The sequence below is a fragment of the Corvus hawaiiensis genome, chromosome 5, assembly GCF_020740725.1.
Source record: "Corvus hawaiiensis isolate bCorHaw1 chromosome 5, bCorHaw1.pri.cur, whole genome shotgun sequence".
NCBI classification, from domain to species: domain Eukaryota; kingdom Metazoa; phylum Chordata; class Aves; order Passeriformes; family Corvidae; genus Corvus; species Corvus hawaiiensis.
In genome coordinates this window covers 1,783,286-1,801,262 of record NC_063217.1, presented here as the reverse complement: position 1 = coordinate 1,801,262, position 17,977 = coordinate 1,783,286, and the positions used below count along the sequence as shown (strand labels likewise).

The 17,977-nt window shown below is 52.2% G+C and overlaps 1 long non-coding RNA gene across 1 annotated transcript; it reads left to right on the top strand.

Moving 5' to 3' along the window:
• Positions 1 to 7,019: 7,019 nt before the first annotated feature.
• On the top strand, positions 7,020 to 10,429 carry LOC125325658. The gene is made up of 2 exons (XR_007203473.1): positions 7,020 to 7,611; positions 9,808 to 10,429. It is a non-coding gene; the product is annotated as an uncharacterized LOC125325658 (long non-coding RNA).
• Positions 10,430 to 17,977: the final 7,548 nt, after the last annotated feature.

Genomic DNA, 17,977 nt, shown 5'->3' with positions numbered 1-17,977 from the left:
AGCTTTAGCTCCCTTCCATCCCGAACCATCCCAGAATTCTGGGATTCTCTAATTCCTCAGCTGCTCGTCTCTTCACTTCAGGGCAGCAAATAAAAAAGAAATAATAAAAATACCCCATTTGTGGGACTCAGCGAGCCAGAAAGCTTCTCCTCATGGCTCCGATTTTATTCCCTGTGCTTGGATTTTATTCCCTATGCGTTTGTCCTGAAAAAAGCAGGAGCCAGGTCGGGTTTTATGGATGTCTCCCAGAGAAGGAAAGGAATGAAGCCATCGGGGTGGCTCCACCCTGCCATAAATCTTTTATGCATCGGGAGAGAAAAGACCAAACAACATCGGATTTGCAAGTCCCAGGCCGTGCCAGAGGTGGGACCGGGCTCCTGTTTTCCAGGGCAAGCAAATTCTGGGGTTTGCTAAAGGTCAGAGAGGAGACGCCGATCCCAAATCCCTTTGTTGTGGAAAATGTCACTGTCAGGGCATTCCCTGGTTTTTATCCCGGTTGTAAAGTTGTTTTTTTCCCTCGGAAGCATCTTTAAATCCCTGTTTTTCTTGCTGATGGTGATTTCTGCGGTACCTGTGCAGGGAGCAAACGATAAAACAGGGATGGGGTTGGGATTCAGGGAATCATGGAATGGTTTGGGTGGGAAGGGAACTTAAGAGATCATTTTTCCATCCCATTCCATGGTCAGGGACACCTCCCACTGTCCCAGGTGGATCCAAGCCCCAGTGTCCAGCCTGGCCTTGGGCATTCCCGGGGATCCAGGGGCAGCCCCAGCTGCTCTGGCAATTCCAGCCCAGCCCCTCCCCACCCTCCCAGCCAGCAATTCCTTCCTAAAATCCAACCTAAACCTTGCCTCCTTCACCTTAAAGCCCTTTTCTGTTGTCTGATCCCTCAGGAAAAATCCCTCTCCAATCTCCTTTAGGCACCGGGACGCCGCTCTGAGCTCCCCAACCCCAGACAAGGAAAACCGGGAACTGGGATCCTCAACCGCTGCAGATTTATGACCACGGAGAGAACGGGGCCCGAGGGATCCCAAATCCCTTTGGGGCCGGAGCAGACGGGCAGGGGGGGTCAGCTGGGGGCTCTGGGCAGTCTGGAGCTGCTGAGATGGGGGGCACGACCCCCCTGGAGCTGGCGGTGCCACCGAGTCTGGCTGGCGAGGGCACAGCCACGGATGTGCTGCTCTCCACGGAAATCACGGATCTGAGGCTCCAACTGGAGCCGGGATGCTCCGGGGAGCTGGAGGAGGCTGTGGAGGACGGGAGGGGGTGAGGAGAGGGGGTTTAGGGGCATAGGGGGTGAGGAGAGGGAGTTTAGGGGTACAGGGAGGTGACAGAGGGTGTTTATGGGTACAGGGGGGTGAGGAGAGGGGGTTTAGGGGCATAGGGGGTGAGGAGAGGGGGTTTAGAGGGTGAGGAGAGGGTTGAGGGGCACAGAGAGGGTTTGGGGCACAGGAGGTGAGGAAGGGAGTTTAGGGCACAAAGGGGGTGACAGAGGGGGTTTAGGGCACAGGGGGGTGAGGAGAGGGGGTTTAGGGCACAGGGGGTGACAGAGGGTGTTTAGGGGCATAGGGGGGTGAGGAGAGGGGGTTTAGGGGAACAAAGGGGGTGACAGAGGAGGTTTGGGGGTACAGGGAGGTGACAGAGGGGGTTTGGGGGTACAGTGGGGTGACAGAAGGGGTTTGGGGCACAAAGGGGGTGAGGAGAGGGAGTTTAGGGGTACAGGGGGTGACAGAGGAGGTTTGGGGGTACAGGGGGCTGACAGAGGGTGTTTATAGGTACAGGGGGGTGGCAGAGGCTGTTTGGGGCACAGGGGGTGACAGGGGGGGTTTAGGGCACAGGGGGGTGAGGAGAGGGAGTTTAGGGGCATAGCGAGGTGACAGAGCGGGTTTATGGGCACAGGGGGCTGACAGAGGGGGTTTAAGGGCACAGGGGGTGACAGAGGGGGTTTGGGGGCACAGGGGGTGACAGAGGGGGTTTGGGGGCACAGGGGGGTGACAGAGGGGGTTTGGGGGCGCAGCGAGGTGTCAGAGGGGGTTTAGGGGCGCAGCGAGGTGACAGAGGGGGTTTGGGGGCGCAGGGGGTGGCAGAGGGGGTTTGGGGGCACAGGCAGGTGACAGGGGGGGTTCAGGGGCACAGGGGGTGTCAGAGGGGGTTTATGGGCACAGGGGGGTGACAGAGGGGGTTTGGGGGCACAGGGGGGTGACAGAGGGGGTTTGGGGGCACAGGGGGGTGACAGAGGGGGTTTATGGGCACAGGGGGGTGACAGAGGGGGTTTGGGGGCACAGGGGGGTGACAGAGGGGGTTTGGGGGCACAGGGGGTGACAGAGGGGGTTTGGGGGCACAGGGGGGTGACAGAGGGGGTTTGGGGGCACAGGCAGGTGACAGGGGGGGTTCGGGGCACAGGGGCTGCACGGTGACAGGGACATTGCCGAGGCAGGACGTGCCCAAGGTGCTGACACGGATTTCAGGGAAGAGGGAAAAGGATCTCCAGCCCTTCTCCTTAGGAAAATTCCCCCTGCTGCAGAGAGGGAAGGCGAATCCCAGCTGCCCGTCCCTCAATCCACCTTCCTCCCTGCCGCTGGTGTTTTTGGGGATCCCAAAAGAGGAGCGCGGGCAGGTGAGGCAGGAGCGTTTGGGATAAACAAAGGAATTAAACTTTTACTTTTCCCTTCCCCAAACGGAAGCGGGAGCCGAGGCCGGGCTGGAATGCGGCTCCCGATTCCTGTTCCTTAATGAGCTCGGGGGCGGGGGTTGGACAGAGCTTTTCCTTGGAATGACAGCGTCGTGCACTTCCCACCTTTTACCTGGGATAAACATCCCGGCCGCTCCTGGCAGCGGCAGCCGCGTTGTTCCTTTGATCTCCGGGAGGGTTGGGAGCGGGGAGATAAGAGCGGAGATAACAAAATGCGATCGCGCCGCGGTTGTGGCGCGGCCCGGGAAGAGCAGGAGCTGCAGATCGGTGTCGGTGCCTCGGCTCTGAGCGCCCGGGGGGACCTCTCCGCGCTGCCCTTGATCCTGACCTCCTCTGGAAGCAGCTCGGGACAATCCCATGGATCTGCCGGTGCCGCTGGGATCGTGCCCAAGGGGCTCTGCAGGATCAAAGGATCCCGGGATGGTTTGGGATGGAAGGGACTTGAAAAATCCCATCCCATCCCCATTCCATGGGCAGGGACACCTCCCACCGTCCCAGGTGGATCCAAGCCCCAGTGTCCAGCCTGGCCTTGGACATTCCCAGGGATCCAGGGGCAGCCCCAGCTGCTCTGGCAATTCCAGCCCAGCCCCTCCCCACCCTCCCAGCCAGCAATTCCTTCCCAACATCCCAGCCCAAGCTCCCCTTTCCCACTGGGAAGCCATTCCCTGCCTCCTGGCCCTCCAGGCCTTGGCCCCAGTCCCTCTGCAGCTCTCCTGGAGCCCCTTTAGGCCCTGCAAGGGGCTCGCAGCTCTCCCTGGCTCCTTCCCTTCTCCAGGGCAACATTCCCAGCTCTCCCAGCTGCCTCCAGAGCAGAGGGGCTCCAGAATCTTGGAATGCTTTGGCTTGGAAAGGACCTTAAATCCCATCCCATTCCCACCCCATCCATGGGCAGGGACACCTCCCACTATCCCAGCTGGATCCAAGCCCCAGTATCCAGCCTGGCCTGGGACATTTCCAGGGATCCAGGGGCAGCCCCAGCTGTGGGACGCGGCTGTGGCAGGAAGGTTCCCTGGAGCAGTGCCAAGGTTTTGGCTCTTTGGGGTCACTTTGCTCTTTGCCCTCCTTCCCTCGGTGCTCCCGGGGGCGGAGGCACCTCCCAGGGTGCCCAGCCGTCACCCAGTGATGACCTTTTGGCCCTTGGTTTGTGGCAGGGGTGTGGCAGCAGCCGAGCCGGTTCCGGGCAGGACCGGGAGCAGGAGAGGATGGAAATGGCAGGGGCAGGACAGGGACACGTCCTGGTGGCACCTGGGCCGGGATTGTCACAGCTCTGTCACCGCTCTGGTGGCTTCCCGGCCTGGAATGTGTGGCCACAGAGGAGCCCCGGCTCTGCTGGAGGTGCAGAGGGGACACTGGGATGGGGCGAGCTCCAGGAGAGCTGGAAAGGTGGAGAGAGCCTGTCTGGAATGGCCTGGAGGGCCAGGAGGCAGGGAATGGCTTCCCAGTGGGAAAGGGGAGCTTGGGCTGGGATGTTGGGAAGGAATTGCTGGCTGGGAGGGTGGGGAGGGGCTGGGCTGGAATTGCCAGAGCAGCTGGGGCTGCCCTGGATCCCTGGGAATGTCCAAGGCCAGGCTGGACACTGGGGCTTGGATCCAGCTGGGATGGTGGGAGGTGTCCCTGCCCATGGAATGGGGTGAGAATGGGATTTTTAAAGTCTCTTCCATCCCAAATCATTCCAGGATTCTGGAGCCCCTCTGCTCTGGATCAGGCTGGGAGAGCTGGGAATGTTGCCCTGGAGAAGGGAAGGAGCCAGGGAGAGCTGCGAGCCCCTTGCAGGGCCTAAAGGGGCTCCAGGAGAGCTGCAGAGGGACTGGGGCCAAGGCCTGGAGGGACAGGAGGCAGGGAATGGATTCCCAGTGGGAAAGGGGAGCTTGGGCTGGGATGTTGGGAAGGAGTTTATCCCAACAAGTTTGTAATCCCTGCCGTGAAAACATCAGAACCCTGAATCCGCCTCGGGATTTACGGATCCGGCTCCAGCCCGTTTTGGGACAGAGCCAAGGAATGCTGGTGGTGGGTGCTGCTCTTCCCAAAAATGTGTGTGGAGCTCTCCTCCTGCTCGGGGGTAGTCGGGGACCTGCCCCATCTGGGCTGCTTGACACCGGAGATTTGGTGGTGGCTTGGAATTCTGATGGAATTCTGGTGGAATTGTGGCGAAGCTGACCCCACCCCGGTGTGACCTCGATCCCTGTTTTTCTGCCGTTTCGCATGGGAATTCCACGGTTAAAGTTGGTCCTGGTCACATCAGGGTCACCGCCGTGCTCTGGGCTCTGCTCTTGGGATGCAGAACCAGGAATTCTCTGGGAACGGTTGTGGCAGGTGGGGGTGGGACAGCAGGGAATGGTTTGAAACGGAATGAGGAGAGATTTGGGTGCGATGTTGGGAAGAAATTCCTCCCTGTGAGGCCCTGGCATGGAATTGCCAGAGCAGCTGGGGCTGCCCCTGGATCCCTGGCAGTGCCCAAGGCCAGGCTGGACACTGGGGCTTGGATCCACCTGGGATAGTGGGAGGTGTTGGGGTTGGAATGAAAACACCTTTAAGGTCCTTCCAACCCAAACCATTCCATGATTCCTCGTCCTTCACAGACCATGGATTCTCCCACAGCCAGCACTGAGCACCAGGTTTGGTTTATTCCCTGAATTTAAGGGATTGGACCTGGAGTGGCTCCTATTTTCCTTGTGGACTAATGCCAGAACCAGGGATAATGAGCAGGAATTTAATCCTAAATTAATTTCTGAGTCTGATGTCCGTGAAATGTCTGAATAATAAAACTTGGAATTACTTCTTGGATTCACGGAAGCTGGGATATTTCTCCTTTAGGGAGACACCTGAGGAGAAGCAGAGCTGTCACCTCATCCCCAGTGCCACAAAAATTCCTGGCAAGAGAGGAAAAGAGCAGCTCCTGTGGCAGAAATCTTTGGGTTTCCTCTGGCTCCTTCCTCTCCCAGGTGTGGGATCCGAAAATCTGGGAACAGGGAAGGATCTGCATCCTTCGAGGGTAAAAAATATCCCACGGAGGGCTGGGAAGAGGCAAGAGCAGCCCCAAATCTTTGTCCCCGCAAGGGAATTTTGAGGTTGATCAGGGCCTCTCCCGACATCACCAGGAAGAGTGAGACCAACAGCCAGGAAAATCTGTCCCATCCCATGAAATCCCACAGGACAGAGCCCTGGAAAAATCTTCCAGACCGAGTTTAGTTTGCATGGAGGGCTTGGAAAGCGCCAGGAACAAGAAAGTCCAGGAGTTCCTGTCCCATGTCCCCTTCAGGTCCTGGAAGGTCACAATTAGGTCATCTCCAAGCTTCTCTTCTCCAAGATGAACATTCCCAGTTATCCCAGTTCCTTTCCTTTTCCTTTTCCTTTTCCTTTTCCTTTTCCTTTTCCTTTTCCTTTTCCTTTTCCTTTCCTTTCCTTTCCTTTCCTCCTCCCCTTCCCCTTTCCCTTCCCCTTTCCCTTTCCCTTTCCCTTTCCCTTTCCCTTTCCCTTTCCCTTTCCCTTTCCCTTTCCCTTCCCTTCCCTGTAATTCAGAATAATTTGGAATAATCCTGGCAGCTTTGTTTGCTCTGTGCTCAAGGGCCTGGGCTTGCAGTCAAATTTCATAATATTTGTATTATATTTATATTATTTTCTAGTTTCTCTGATATATTTTCTATATTAGCATTTATAATTTTATTAATATATTTATATTTATATTATTTAGGTTTTATCTAGAATATATTTTCTATATTATTTATAGGTTTTTATTTCGTTTATAGTATTCTTATTCTTCATCTTTTATATCTAATATATTTTTATATATTATTATTTATATTGCTATTTTATATTATTTATAGTTTACATCAAATGCATTTTATATATTATGATTTTAGCTTTATTACTTAATTTATATTATTTTCTATTATGTTTTACGTGGGATATATTTAATATATTATTTCGATTTTTATTATTTTGTTTATGTTATTTATATAATTTATATTTTGCACTTATTATGTTTTATATATTATTATTTCTATTTTTACTATTTCATTTCTGTTATTTTTTATATTCTCTGTAGAATATAGAATTTCTATATATTATTATTTACAGTTCTATTATCTTATTTCTATTATTTTATTATTTCTATTTTTTACTATTTCTATTATTTTATCGTTTATATTTTATACCTAATGTATCTTATATATATTATTCATTATATTTTTATTATTTTGCTTATATTCTTTCACTATTTCTATGTTATACATTTTAGAGATATATAATTTTATTTTTATATGCTATGTATTTTATATATCTTATTTTTATATGTTATATATTTTATATTTTTTTATTTATTATTTTTATCTTTTTTTTTCCTATTATTTCATTCCTTCAGCTCCTTTAATATTCCAAGGGGCTGAAAGATGAAATTCCCGCTGAACTGGGAAATCCAAACCGGAAGTTGTGGGGAAATCCCTGCAGAGACTTTGGAAGTTTTGATGATTTCAAATCTCTCTCTCACCCCGAATTATGGATTTATATCCTTAAAAATCCCTATTTCCACCATTCCATCCACATTTTCCTCATTAAATCCATGTTTATATCCCTAAACTCCAGGCAGGATGGATTTGGCTCAGGTGTGGTTTGGTGAAGGATAAATTGACCCAATCCTGCTAAAATTTGGGATTTATATCCCAAATTATATCCAGCGGATCCACCTCCAACAGGAGCTGCTGTGCTCCCAGGAAATCATGGAATGTGGGACCGGTTTATTTTATCCATGGAGAATCCGCCTTTTGCCCCTTTTTCTTATGAATTTTTTTAGGTAGCTCTGGAAATTCCCCTTCCGGATAATGAGGAAACAATTCCCAATTCCTCTCCCTCCATCTGGGCAGCCATAAAATTTGGGATGGAGCAGCAGCTGTTGGACTCCGCACATCCACGCTCCGCAGCAGGTCAGGGCAGGAAGCGGGGAGGAATCCATGGAAACCTTCGGGGGAATTTCGGGAGACGGGACGTAATTAACGCCAATTAGATTTTGGCCGGGATTCCAGGGCTCTGCTGTTGGGAAAGGCCCAGCTGGGATCTGGGATCTGGGATAGGCAGCTCCTCAGCTGGCGGGAATAATTCCGGCTCTGTCATCCTAAACGGGTAAAAATTGGGATCCGCGGAAGGAGGACAATGGAATTTGCTCGGCACATTCCCAGATCTGGCCCAGGAGGTCGGGAAAAAGCAGCTTCCCGTTCCTCATGCGGCTGGTTCCTCTCCGGAGCCGCGCCTTTGGAAGTAGAAATGCAAAACTTTATTGATATAAAAGGTGAAGAAGGAATTTTGAGAGGGGGGGGGGGGGGAATCCCTGGAAATGCCATGGGATATAAACAATCCCCACAACGATCCAGCGGGTTTGCAGAACAGGGGTTTTTTCCCTCCAAGTTTGTTGTTATTCCCATAAAAAATGGGACTGAGGGAGTGGAGGGGGTGTGGGCGTGGTTTGGTTTGGAAGGTCTCGTCGTGCTGGGATCCACTGGATGAGGGAATCCATCATTCCTTTGGGAATGCCCGGATTCTGTGAACACCGAGCCAGACACAAACCCGCTGTGGGATCCTGGAGCTGCTCCATACCCACATCCCGGTGTCCTGGTGCGTGGTGCCTTCCTTGGATCTGGCATGAAGGGCTCCGACAGCTCCAAGAATTCCCCAAACCGCAGGAACCGGGAGCGGGAGGGAAATCCAGAGGTCACTCAGTCCAACTCCTTGCCCTGGGGCAGGTTGAGCTTTCCCTGCGTCATTCCTGAGATTGTCCAACCCATTCCCGAAACCCTCCGGCAGCAGCGATGGCTCCTTCACCCCTTCCCGGCAATCCATTCCTTTTCCTTATCTCTGATTTCCCTCCCATCCGTCTCTCCCGCTGAAATTCAAATCCCGGAGCAGGGATGGGATCATCCTTTTCCTCGCCCGGCCGATCCTCATCTTTCCCCATAAACCATCCCTGTTTCCTTCATCCTTTCCATGCTCTCTCCCCCTCATCCTGGATTTTCTCCAGCTGCTCCTGGTCCTCTCCAGGGTGGAATTCCGGGCTCAGGCTGCCTCCTCTGGCTGTTGCCGCCTCATTCCCAGGGCTGTGGGCACAAATCCCTGTCTCCTGCTCCTGCATTCCCACTTTTCACCTCCTCCTGCCCAGTCCATCCCTCCTGGCCTCCGAGGATCCTCATCCCTGTTTCCTTCGGACCCGCTGTTCCGGTCGGTTTGGGGAAGGACGGCATGGCGCTTTTTTTCGGGATGAGGGTGATTTTCCAAGGATCAAGGAGCTGCAGGAGCCAGAGATAAGGATCAGAGTAACTCGGGCAGGGTGTGGGAGGCGGGAGAGCCGCGGCTCCAGCCTTAATCTCGGCCTCTGTGAGTCAGACCCAGCCTCTGCTGAGGTCAGGTTAGGCTTGAATTTAAACTCAGCCTGGGCTGAGGGTGTTTAAGCCACTTTCAGGTCCTGGAATTCCTTTAAGGATCAGGATTTCCAAAGCTTTCTGCAGTTAAACCTGGCCTAAAGGAGCAGAAATTCCATGAACTTCACTCCAAGCCCCATTCCAGGAAGATCCCCGTCCCCATCCTGCTGCTGGAGGTGGCAGTTTTGTGTCCTGAACCAAAGTTCTTATCCCATGGGATGCTGGAGCCACTGATCCCAGGGCTCTGGAGCCCCTCTGCTCTGGATCAGGCTGGGAGAGCTGGGAGTGTTCCCCTGGAGAAGGGAAGGAGCCAGGGAGAGCTGCGAGCCCCTTGCAGGGCCTAAAGGGGCTCCAGGAGAGCTGCAGAGGGACTGGGGCCAAGGCCTGGAGGGCCAGGAGGCAGGGAATGGCTTCCCAGTGGGAAAGGGGAGCTTGGGCTGGGATGTTGGGAAGGAATTGCTGGCTGGGAGGGTGGGGAGGGGCTGGGCTGGAATTGCCAGAGCAGCTGGGGCTGCCCCTGGATCCCTGGGAATGTCCAAGGCCAGGCTGGACACTGGGGCTTGGATCCCGCTGGGACAGCGGGAGGTGTCCCTGCTCATGGATGGGGTGGGAATTAAGGTCCCTTCCCACCCAATCCATGATTCTATGTCGAGACCTGTGTGACCAAGCGTCACTTCACCTAAACCGGGAATTTCACTGTGTGGATTTCAGGGAGCCTCCCATCCCTCCTCTTCCCGCTTCACCCCTGGATTGCTCCTCCTGAAGCAGCACCGGGACCCTTTTTTGGGTGACACTGGAGCAAAATCCCCGGATGAGGCAGAAACCCCAAGTTTGGCCACTTCTGCAATCATTCGCTGTGAAGATTTTGCAAGAGTGGGGGTGGGGTCCCTGGCTCGGCTCCAGCTCTGCTGATCCCACAGGAGCCTGGAAAAGAGAAACCCCAAATCCAAGCAGCCAACCCCAAACCACCCCTCCTGCAATTTGGGTTGTTTCCGGTCATTTTCCAGAGTTGCTGCTGCTGCACTGGTGATTTTTTAGGAGTGGATGAGGTGATTATCTGAGTGTTAACGAGATAAAAATTACGGCTGGATATCCCAGCGTTTTGGGGGGATTTGTGCTGCTGTGGGTGATGGGAGGATGGATAAGCTGAGCTTTGCTGAGCTCCCGATGCTGCAAATCCCCACAATTGTTTGTGCCGAGCTCTGGGATCAAAGCTGCTCCATAGATGGGAGTTATTAATAATCCTAATTATTGGATGTTGGAAAATTGGTGCTGGGTGTTTTCCCATTAAAAAATAAAAGGAGAGGGATGAAGCCCTCTCAGCTTTCGGGAATATTAAGTTCATTTATCAAACAATATTAAGGAGTTGCCTCAAGGAGCCTGGAATTTGGGGTTGTTCCTGGGGATTTTGTCTCGCCATGAAAACAATTCCCAAATTCAAACGGGAGAATTTTTGGGAGCCGGAATTTAATCACGGTTTATAATTCCTGACATCAGCGTTGCCCCTTTTCATCCCAATGGATCATAAAGCATTTTCCGAAGCAGGAATAGAGGGAGGGGGGCACTCCCCTCCTGTTTGGATGGGGTGGAACTCGGGAATCGTCCCATGCCAGCGGAATGAAGCAACAGCTCGTTTGGGAGGTGAAGTCATGGGATCACAGGAATTAGGGCTGGGAAAAAGCTCATTAAGGAATTTGCTCCATCCCTCTCCCCCTACGTGCTCGTGGCTGTGTCCCGAGCTTTGTCCGGACTAGTTGGGAACATCCCAGGGGAGCGGAGGAACTTCTCCAAGTGAAACTGCAACGGAGCAGCTGAAGCCCGGCCAGGAATGGGAATTTTCCTCCTGGAAAAAACAAACAAACAAACAAACAAACAAACAAAACCCCACCATGGAATCTCCAGGCTGCCAGGCTTGGAATGAGCCTCCAGCAGCACAAGGGTTAAATCCCAGGATCTTTTAGGTTGGAAAACCCCTCCGGGATCGAGTCCAACCCAGCCAGACCCACCGCTCGCTTTTCCTGCAGATTTTCTCTGCAGATCCCGAGCAATCCCATCGTTTTCCCGTGCGGAAGCAGCGCTGGCAGAGCAGCTGCAAATTCCAGGGAGAGTAGGAATGCTGGAGGATGCACGTGCACGTCAGGAATGGTGTCCACGAGCCTGGAATGAGAGCTGCTCCCACAAAGGTCATTCCAGGGCAGGGAAGCAGGGCAGGATTGGAGATCTGCGGCAGGAGGGAAAAGTCTCCCCACACGGGAAGCTGTGGAAGTGCTGTTGTTGGAATCATCCAAAGCAGGGCTGGAAAAGCAGATTCCAGCATGGAAAAGTGCCCGGTGTTGTGTGTGCAGGGGGTGGGGGAGCCCCCAAAATCCGGGATGTGCTGGGCTGGGAAGTGCCGGGGGAAGGAAAAGGGATTTTTACCAAATTTCTGTGTCCATGGAGAATTCCTCACCTTTTTAGGCCTCTGGAATGTTGCAGAGGCAGCAAATCCAAGGTGCTGCTGTTCCCTCCAGCCCCAAATTCCCAGCAAAACCCCATCCAGGCCTTTTCCTGGACAAATCCTCACATTCTCCCTAAGCATTCCCTTGTCTAAACCCTCCTGGCCTCAGTGGCTGTTCTCCTCCTTTTTCACTTAATTCCAATGGATTTGGAATTCCCTCTGCCCCTCAAATTCCCAAGCAAACCCCAGCCAGGCCTTTTCCTGGATAAATCCTCCCATGCTCCCCTAAACCTCCCATTGGCTAAACTTTCCCTGGCTTCAGTGGCTGCTTCCTCCTTTTCCACTCAATTCCAAAGGATTTTTTTGCCCCCGGGATGAATCAATTCCTTAGGCTCCAGTTGGGATCTTGGCCGCAGGGCGACCCCTTTGGCAACCCGGCAATGAAACGCGGTGTCCAGGCAGGATGGGAGGCAATCAGCTGCCCAGCGCCGGTTGTTTGGGAATGCTGCCTTGCCTGGCTCCTGGACACTCCTGCTTTTTCCAGGCTCGACCTTCCCACCTCGGGATATTTAACACACAATGGCTGGCACGGCGGAGCCTTCATTTTCCAGACAATTATGGGGAAGCGGCATCCGCCACATTCCTGCCCCGCTCCTTTGATGTTGGGTGATTTCACGGCGCTTAATGATAGGACACGGACCAGGGAAAGATCCTCACCCTCTGGACTCGGCCCCCATTCCCACAGCCTCATTCCTTTCTCCATGGATTTAGAGATAGGATTTGGATCCCTCCCCACAGCAGCTGGAGTTGTTTTGCGCCTCGTTACTCTGGGTCCTTAATTAAAGCACCCTCATTAATTATCCATGGGGACACTCCTTTGGCAATTATAAGTTGGAGAGCGACGACGGCTGCTCCCATTATCCAAAGGCCTGGGAGACGTTCAGCAGGATTGCTTGGGTAGTTGGGATTTGCTTTTTCCGTAGCTAAACCCACTTTTTTCCCGTAATTTGTGTTTTTTAGGGATGGATCAAAGATAATCCTGGGCCTTTCTTTTTTTCCCTGTAAGCAGCCAGGTGGAAAAAAACCCATTTATTTTAGTGGATCCCTTGATTTTCAGTGGATCCATCATCACCTGTCCATGGATCTTTAGTCTGTCCATGGATTTTTAGTCTGTCCATCACTCCAAGCCTGTGAGGAAAAACTTTGGAAGTTGAGGTGATGCTTTGGGCATTCCTTGGAGCCTCTGGAAGCGAAGGAGCTGGCGATGAGGACCAACAAACTGCTCCACGTCCGGGAAACATCCTTGGGAAGCCGTGCCCTGAATTGTCCGGGAATTAAGCCCCTCCTGGACTGGATTTCTGAGGAGTTAAGGGATTTTTCCATCTTCCCACCCCTGTTTTCCTCGCTCCTCTGAGGCTGGGAAGTGCCAGTCCTGCTCCCCGTGAGCCTGAGTCACCCAGGAGTGCGTTATCCCGGGAGTCGAGTGCCTTATCCTGGCTCCTGGGCTCGGGATGGCTCCCAGGATAACGTGGATGGGGTGGAGAATCCTGATTCTCTGTGCTGCATCTTTCCCGTGTTCCCAACCCTCATCATTCCAGAGGAGGCTTTCCAGAGGAAATCCCAGCTTTGGCGGACACGGGGGTTTGTCACGCTCTGACATCCCCTCTTCCCCCACCCCCAGCACCCCAGACTCCTGCCTTCCTGTCAGAGGCCTTTTCCCAGAGGAACTGCAGCTTTGGGAAGACAGGATTTTTGGGAATTGCGGGTTTCTGGAGCAGGGACAGCCACAGAAAACTGAGGCGCTCCAACAAATCCAGAGAGGCTCCAGGCACCGCTTGCGCTCCAAGATCCCGCGGCATTGTTTGGTTTCTCCTTGTCTTGGCGGTTCAGGGAATGGCCTGGAGGAATTCCAGGCGGGAGGAATTAGTTTGGAATCCCCTCCTGTAATTTCTCCCGAGGGAAGTGCCCCGGAATTCTGCTGCAGGAATCACTTCAGAGAAGGGGAGGGTGGGGACAGGGGTTGTCACCTTGAGAGGTTTTTCACAGCCGGGGTATGGAGCTCCTTCGCCATCAAGGTTTCGGGGATCGGCTCCCAGGAATTTAGGAAACGACATGGCCCCAGCTGGCCAAAAAACCTGGAATTCCACTGGAGTCATTCGATAACGAATTCCCATGTTCAAAAAAAAAAAAAAAAAGGTATTTTAATGAATTTCTATTCATCCAGGATGATTTTCCATGAATCCAAGGACCTCTGGGAGTGAGGGACCTCTGTGTCCCCTTGGATTTCTTCTCCCTTATTTAGCCTTTCTCTATTTTGGTCTTTCTCCCCGGAGAATTCCTGCATGTCCCTCCACATTTCCTCCTAAACTGGGGTCAGGAATTCCTTATCACAGGTTGATAACTCATTGATGATAAAGATTCAGCCCTCCAACTTCCTCTGGGAGCTTTTCCTTTCCCCTCTCACCATCTGGGAGCTCCTGGAGAGGCTCTGGGCCCCAGCATTTGGGATTCAGAGCTCACCCCGGAGCTTCTGGAAGTGGACGTGGTTGAGGACAACCCCAGTGGCCAAACCCGATGGCAGATATCAACCATCAAATCGTGGAATCATGGAACATTCCGAGCTGGAGAAGATCCATAAGGATCATCTAAGTCAGCTCCTCTCAACACTCCGTCCTCCGAAATTCCATCAGCTTTAAGGTCCAGACTCATTTTTCCTGGTGGGAGACATCTGAGGGGGCTCAGGAGAACCCTCAGTGTTGTATTTCCGTGTTTATTTGTGGACACGAATTCCCAGTTGGTGATCCCACCACGATGGGTAGGGAAGGGTGGGAATCAGTTGTCCCAGCTGTTGGTCCTTTGTTTTCCAACCCTTTTTAGAGGTTCCAGAGTGTCTGGAAGTCCCTGAACACACGTGGACAGCTGGGATGAGCAGGGAATGACCCCAGGGGCCGTCACCGTCCCTCAGGGTTTAAATTTAGGCTGAGAAAGCTCCAAAAGTGGGAGCCAGGATTGATTTTCCCTGTTTTTTCACAGTCTGGGATGGATCCGCTCTCTGGAACTTTATTGTCCCTGTGAACCCTCCCATTCTTTGGGACAATGAGCTCTTAAACTCCTGACACAGGGAAAGAACCCAACAGCTTTGGTTTGAGCTGCTGACAGCGGGGTGTGAGATGAGGTGATGGTGATGATGATGATGATGATGATGGTGATGATGGTGATGATGATGATGGTGATGATGATGATCCATCCTTCAATCACCTTCTCCAGGACAGCTTTGTCCAGACCTCTGTTCCATTCCCTTTCTTCCCAGCCAGGATTTGCTTCTCGAGTGCTTCACCCCAAAGCTCTTCAGGCTTGGAATCACCTCAGGTTTGGGAACTCTTCGCTTTCTCCTCTGGATCTTCTGAACCAGGAGACCGGAAGTGCACTCTGGAACCAAGCCCAAAATTCCCTGTGGAATTCCACATTTTAATATTTTTATTTTATTTTATTTTATCCAGTTCTCTGGATAACTGGCTCCACGTGATTCCCTCCCAGGGAATTACGGTGCCCTCACTCCCAGAGGAGGTTTCAGGTCCATCCCAGAGTCCCACATTCCAAGGGATGAGGGAGGAGAGGGAACCTTGTGCTTGTATCCGTGGGTGTTTGTGGAGGATGGAGCAGCCCAGACTTCCAAGACATCATCCCGGAGAGATCCACTCCTGGATATGCTGGAATGGGACAATCGGTGTTGCTCTTATGGCCAAGGCTGTCCAGGTGTGGGATGGAGAGCCTGAGAGAGCCTGGAATGGTGACGTTTTTCCAGCAGGGCTTTCCCAGGAGGCCTCCACATGAATCCCTGTCCTACAGACAGGATTAAATCTCCAGAAAATCCCAACGGGTCCCAGATGGCTCCATCCGGTGGAGCCTGACCCCAGAATCCAGGCTGGGATCCTGCTCCTTGGACATTATCAGAGCTAAGCTGGAAGAAATCACAGAGAGTCTTGGTTGGAAGGACCTTAAGGATCACCCGGTTTGGAACTTTTCCTTCCCAGGAGAATCCGTTTTTCCCTGGCTCTCCTCACGTGTTTTGTGGTGTTATCCCTGGAAAATTTTTCTGTTGGGTTTAGAGATGATCCAAAAGAAACCAGAGCCTTTCTCAGCTTGGGATTTAGGACCAAAGGCCAGGAGAAGACCCCTGGGTCAGTCTTTGACTCTCGGAGCTCCTCTGGCTGTAGGAAAAATTTCTGGAGCCACCAGCTCCACCCCACTGTTGGGAATTGCGGATAGGTAATATGAAGATCTCTCCATCTTCTTTCCCAATGTGCAAATCCATGCATTAGAAATATTGTAAATGAGGGAAATTTGCGGTGGAAGTCACTGATTGCCCATGGTGGGCGTGTCAGACCCACTCCCAGAAAATTCTTAAATAGTTCTCGTTTATTTACTGAGTCTCCAAGGGACTCGGAGGTTGTCCAGCAGGTTCCTGCTTTCCTTGGGAGTTGAGACATGCTGGATATCCAGGTTGTTTGGCTGTGTATTCCCAGATTTTGGGTCTAGTCTGGAGTTTCTTGGGCAGTCACACGGGGTTTTCTTGGCATTGCTTGGGGTTTAGGGCTCCATTTAGCCCAGAAACCGCCGGACTGGGACTTTCTGGGCCCTGCAGTCCTCCCTGGCTCAGGGAATGTCATTCCAGGAGGATAAAATGGTTCCTTGCTGGGACAACACAACAATTCAGACTTCCTTAACTTTCTGGATAGGTTTCAGGAATTCCAGCTGGAATTTCCAGGCACGTAAATCCCCAATATCTCTTCCCGTGGTCCGGTCTCATTCCTTCTTGGAATGTGAGCCACTGGCAGTGCTTTAACCAACCTCTTCCCTTTATTCCAAGAGGAGGAACAGCCTGGAAGGAACCTGCTCCAACATCCCCCATCTTGGAGAGGCTGCAGTTGGATGAACCCAGCCTGACATTGTTTGGGAAGCTCATTGATTCCAGGTGCGGAGCCACTGAGGGAGACAGCCCCTCCTAGGAATATTTCCAGCCTAATCCAAAGCAGGATGGTCGGTTTAGATGGGCCATAATTGCCCTAATTTGGGCAAGATGGGACTTGCTCAGCTCTTAAATCAAAAATGAGGCTTCACATTTCATCCAGACACGACTCCGGTCATCCCAGCGCTCTTAAATCCATGAGTTGTTGATTTGGGAGATAAACAAGGGATGGGTTTGGAGCAAACACAAGAAAAAATAGAATTTCTCAACCACCCAAACTCCTAAAATTCCCTTTCAGGACAAATGGATTTCATCCTTTGACCGAGAGGAATTACAGTAAGTTTTCTTCTCTAAACATATTCCCATAATTAAATTTCAGGAGGGGAATAAAATCTCAGGCAGGAAAATTCCACCATTTCATTTGGTTTCCGTTTCGTTCCTCTGACATAAAAAAAAATGTAATTAATTACCGCAAACAGCTGAAATAATGGACCCGAATTTGATATATTTATATGTTTTATTTATATATTTATTTTATTTTGTGGCAAGTAAAATATTCCCTGAGGGAATGAGCGGCCCAGAGCTGGAGAAAGGATCCCTCGGGATTCCTGTGGCCTCTTTGCCTTGACGCCCAGTGCTCCTTGGTTTGGATTTTCAGCCTCGTGTCCTGATGGGCATTCCCTGGATGATTCTCCTTGCAGGGAGAGGTGGGAAATGGGGGAGATATTCCGGTTTTTCCTTTTCTCCTGCTGTCCTTGACCTGGCACCACGTCCTGCCCTTTCTCCCCCATGGATTGCCCAACTCTCCGAGGCCTCTGGCATCACTTTGCCTCCCACACCCTGCACCTCCACACCCCTTTCATCACAATTCCGCACCTCCTCCACTTTCCGGGGCTCCTTCCTCAGCTGGAGCCGTGAGCTCTCCTTGTTTTCCACCCCTTTCTCCATGTTCTTTGCTTGCTGCATGTTTGGGACAGCTCTTACTTCACCTGCCCTGCCTTGACTTGTGGGTTCCTCTCGGCACTGAAATCCCTTCCCACTCCTGCCAACACCTCTGGAAAAGCCATTTATCATGGAATTGTGGAATGGGTTGGGTTGGAATGACCTTAAAAATCATCCAGTCCAACATCCATGGGCAGGGACACCTCCCACCATCCCAGGTGGATCCAAGCCCCAGTGTCCAGCCTGGCCTTGGGCACTGCCAGGGATCCAGGGGCAGCCCCAGCTGCTCTGGCAATTCCAGCCCAGCCCCTCCCCACCCTCCCAGCCAGCAATTCCTTCCCATTATCCCATCTAAATCTCCTTAATATTCTCCTTTCTTGGCAAGGAATATGAAGCCAACTGGGCGCTCTTGGGTTGGTGTCCCAGAAGAAGACACAAGAGCACAGTTGCTGTCCCAAAGAGTTTCCAGTCGAAGCGAAAATTTGGATCACACAGCAAATCAAAATATCCCCGAGCCCAGCCTGGTCCAGGGA